Consider the following 4,705-nt stretch of genomic DNA (forward strand, 5'->3'; position numbering starts at 1 on the left):
AGACTGCCACTCTACGCCCGACCTTATGGAAGAGGTACGTAGACGACACTTTTGTCATCTGGCCACATGGCCGGCCTGCTCTAGACCAATTTCTCGACCACATCAATTCCATACACCCAGCCATCAGATTCACCATGGAAGTCGAAAATGATGGCAAGCTACCCTTTTTGGATGTCCTAATCAAAAGGAGACCTGATGGTTCAATGAGCCACTCTGTCTACAGGAAAGCCACCCACACGGATGCTTATCTAAAACCGGATTCCCACCACCATCCATCCCAGAAGAATTCCCTCATCAAGACTCTATATCATAGAGCCCAATGCATCTCCGACCATGAACACATTTCCAGTGAACTCAAACACGTACGCCAAGCTCTTAAGGCTAATGGTTACTCCGACTACACAATCCGCAAAGCCATCACTCCAACCATCAAGAAGGATCCTGTTGAGGAGCCTTTCAAGACCATCACCTTACCCTACATTGCTGGGGTCACAAAAAAGATCTCCAAAATCCTGATTAAACACAAGATCCAGGTCCGATTCAACACAGTACATAAAATCCGTGATCTGGTCCCGTCTGTAAAAGATGTGGTTCCAGACATACAGTACCCTGGCGTCTACAACTAAGTTGCCTCTGTGGTAGCAGTTACATTGGAGAAACCAAACGACATGTCTCGGACCGCATCCGTGAACATAAGGCAGACCTGAAACACGGTAGGACAAACACCTCAGCCGTGGCAGATCACTGTTACAATTCAGTGGGCTCACATGACATTGACTTCTCCAAGACAGAGGTTCTCTGCAAGCCATCTGGCTATCATGAGAGATTCGTTCATGAGGCGATCCACATATACAAACACAGAGACAATTTCAACCGAGAAGATGGATTCTGGCTTAGCAATCATTGGCAAGGACGTAATAACCATTTCGGATCTTAACTGATTGTGTTCACGTTACGTGACTTTCAGACCGCGTTCCACTCACTGGCATGGTGCAGTGTGCAGAGTAATGTATGGTGTCGTAATTGTATCAGTAAACATATAGCAGTGTATCACATTAGGGTGGGAGAAATAATAATATGTTATATTAAAATGGATAAGGGCAGCAATGCAGCCAGCAGCAGCAAGTGCAGCAGCCAGCAAGTGCAGCAGCAGCAGGCAGTGCAACTGGCAGCAGCGGCAACGGCAGCAGCAGCAGAAACCTGCAGCAGCAGAGCAACTGCTGCAGCAGCAGTAACTGCAGCTCCCTTTGATGCTGTTAATCGCATAATGCACATGCATATGCAGTACTAATTACATTCCTGCATTTCCCATAATATGCTAAATTCCTGTTGATATGCAAATTCCTTTGTCAATGCGCCCCAGCTTATATATATGCTCCAAGCTCGTGTGCTGTTTCATTCAGACTCTGTCGCCTCGACGGACCTGGTTTTCACCTGAGGACGGCTGCTTGCGTTGTGGCCGAAACGTCGTGAGAATTGTTTTATTATGTTTTATTTTATTATTTATTACTTCCCTTCTACGTGACTTTACCGAAAGAACCAAGAAAGATGAATCCCTGCAGTCACGAAAGCTTTAAATCGAAAAATAATAAAATAATATAATAAATAGTTCATTGTTTAACATGAATGCAGATCTCCCTCCGACGCCCCGCCCCCCTGCCCTCGATGCCCCGCCCCCTCTCCCCGACGCCCCGCCCCCTGCCCCCGACGCCCCGCCCCCTCCACCGTTGCCCCCGCTCCCTTCCCCAGCTGCCCCGCCCCCCTGCCCCCGACCGCCACGCCCCCTCTCCCGCGCCCCCCCCTCCCCCCGACGCGCCCGCCCCCCTGTCCCCGACGCCCCGCCCCCTCCCCCGCTGCCCCGCCCCCGCCCCCGACGCCCCGCCCCCTCTCCCGCTGCCCCCCCCCCTCCCCCCAACGCCCGCCCCCTTTCCCCGACGCCCCGCCCCCTTCCCCCGCTGCCCCGCCCCTCTCCCCGCTCCCGCCCCCCTGCCCCGCCCCTTCCCCCGACGCCCCGCCCCTTCCCCCCGACGCCCCGCCCCTCCTCCCCCGCTGCCCCGCCCCCTCCCCCGCTGCCCCGCCCCTCCCCTCGCTGTCCCGCCCCCTCCCCCCGCTGTCCCGCCCCCTCCCCCCGCTAGCCACGCAATCACAGCCCTCCGCCCCTCAGGCGACTGCATCGGCCCCGTCCGACCGCCGCCTCGGGCGAGGAGCCAACCGCGATGGTGAGGCTCCGCAGAAAGTGCTGGCGCTGGTGGTCTTCGTCGTCTTCGTCGGGGCGTCATGATGGGCCTCGGGGCCGTGTCGCGACGGCGACGACGACGAGGACGGAGGCGGCGGTGGCGGTGGTGGCGGCGGCTCCTGTGGGAGTTCATTGCCTCGACCCCCGAGCCGTTGTCGGAGGCGACCCCCTCGCCGCTCCGCTCGGCCGGCTCCCGCGTCGCCTCAGCCGCGGGGCCGCCGCGCAAGACCGAGGCTTCTGACGGCGACCAGGCCGCATCTACGGGACTCGTCAAGGGGGACGGCGCGAATGGCAGCAGCAACAACAACGACAACACGACGACGGAGACTGTGAACTACGACGTGCACATCTTCTACTACGCCTGGGTTCGGCAACCCGCGCTTCGACGGCCGCTACGTGCACTGGAACCACGCGCTGCTGCGCCACTGGGACGCGAAGGTGGCGGCCGCTTGGCCCACGGGGTCCCACGAGCCGCCGGGAGACGTCGCCGCCTCCTTCTACCCCGAGCTGGGCCCCTACTCGTCCCTGCGACCCCGCCGCCGTGCACGGGCACATGCGGCAGCTGCGACACGCCGCCGTCGGTGAGTCGCTCGCTCTCTTTCGTTCATGTCGTCGTCCTTCATTCATTCGCTCATTCGTTGGCTCGTTCGTTCACACTCATTCGTTGGCTCGTTCGCTCATCCATTGGCTCGTTCCCTCGTTCGTTCCTTCATTCATTCGTTGGCTCGTTTCTTAATTCGTTCTTTTCGTTCGCTCATCCATTGGCTCGTTCCCTCATTCGTCCCCTCGTTCTCTCGCTCATTAATTCGTTTGCTCGTTCATTCACTCATTCGCTCGTTCATTCACTCATTCGCTCGTCCCTTCATTCGGTCGTTCCTTCATTCGCTCGTCCCTTCATTCGTTCCTTCATTCGCTCGTTACTTAATTCGCTCGTTCCTTCATTAGGCCTTCATTCGCTTATTCGTTCGCTCATTCGTTGGCTCGTTCGCTCATCCATTCGCTCGTTCCTTCATTCGTTCGCTCGTTCCTTCATTCGCTCGTTCCTTCATTCGCTCGTTCCTTCATTCGTGCTTTCATTCACATCATTCGTTCGCTCATCCATTCGCTCGTTCCCTTATTCGTTCCCTCGTTCGCTCGCTCATTTATTTGCTCGTTCATTCGCTCGTTCCTTCATTCGCTCGTTCCTTCATTCGTTTTTTTCATTCACTCATTTGTTGGCTCGTTCGCTCATCCATTGGCTCGTTCCCTCATTCGTTCCCGTCGTTCGCTCGCTCATTAATTCGTTTGCTCGTTCATTCACTCATTCGCTCGTTCCTTCCTTCGCTCGTTCCTTCATTCGTTTTTTCATTCACTCATTTGTTGGCTCGTTCGCTCATCCATTGGCTCGTTCCCCTCATTCGTTCCCTCGTTCGCTCGCTCATTAATTCGTTTGCTCGTTCATTCACCTCATTCGCTCGTTCCTTCCTTCGCTCGTTCCTTCATTCGCTCGTTCCTTCATTCGTTCCTTTATTCGTTCTTTCATTCGCTTATTCGTTGGCTCGTTCGCTCATCCATTCGTTCGTTCCCTCATTCGTTCTCTCGCTCATTTGGTCGTTCGTTAATCCGTTCGCTCGTTCATTCGTTCGCTCATTCGTTCGCTCATTCCTTCGCTCGCACGAGTGGGGGGGGGGTCTGGCATGTCACCCGCACGGGTGTTTACGCGTTCGTTCACTCTTCATTCATCTGTATGGGTGTTCAGTGTCGATTGGCTACACTCAGTCATTCGCATGGGTGTTCGTTCATGTGTGTGCGCGCTCAGTCGTTCATTCAGTCTGGTTGGAGTGGGGGGGGGGGTGTCACTCCCTTACTAAATCATTCACATTGGTGTTCATTCGCTCATTCAGTTGTATGGGTGTTGAGACGGGGATGCTGCCATTCGCGTAGTCAATCATTCTCCCGGGGGTTCATTCGTTCGCTCATTCGCATGAGTGTCAATTTGTTAACTCATTCATTTGTATGAGTATTTAGTCGTTCATTGGGGGGGGGCGTATATGTCATTCGCTTTTGCATTCATTCGCATGGGAGTTTATCCGTTCACTGTTTTGTATGGGTGCTCAGTCAAGAGGCGATTCGCTCACTCATTCAATCATTTCGCATAGGTCTTCTTTCGTTCAATCAGTCGTTCAGTTGGTGCGTTCAGTCGAGGGCACATGGCTCATTCATTCAGTCCTTCATTGACTCGTGTGGCTTATTCGTGCAGCCTGGGGCAGGTGATTCATTCATTTGTATGTGTGTTGAGTCCTTCATTGACTCGTGTGGCTTATTCGTTCAGCCTGGGGCAGGTGATTCATTCGTTTGTATGGGTGTTGAGTCCTTCATTGACTCGTGTGGCTTATTCGTTCAGCATGGGGCAAGTGATTCATTCATTTCTATGGGTGTTGAGTCCTTCATTGACTCGCGTAGGCTCATTCATAGCCTCGTCCTGAGAGG

General features: G+C 54.6%; 1 pseudogene; it reads left to right on the top strand.

Moving 5' to 3' along the window:
• The first annotated feature begins 2,216 nt into the window (after positions 1 to 2,216).
• Positions 2,217 to 4,705, top strand: part of LOC133339230 (glycoprotein endo-alpha-1,2-mannosidase-like protein) — a 14,677-nt pseudogene continuing 12,188 nt past the window's right edge.

The sequence above is a fragment of the Lethenteron reissneri genome, unplaced genomic scaffold (assembly GCF_015708825.2).
Source record: "Lethenteron reissneri isolate LAM-NWPU_2019-01 unplaced genomic scaffold, ASM1570882v1 scaffold_1681, whole genome shotgun sequence".
NCBI classification, from domain to species: Eukaryota; Metazoa; Chordata; class Hyperoartia; order Petromyzontiformes; family Petromyzontidae; genus Lethenteron; species Lethenteron reissneri.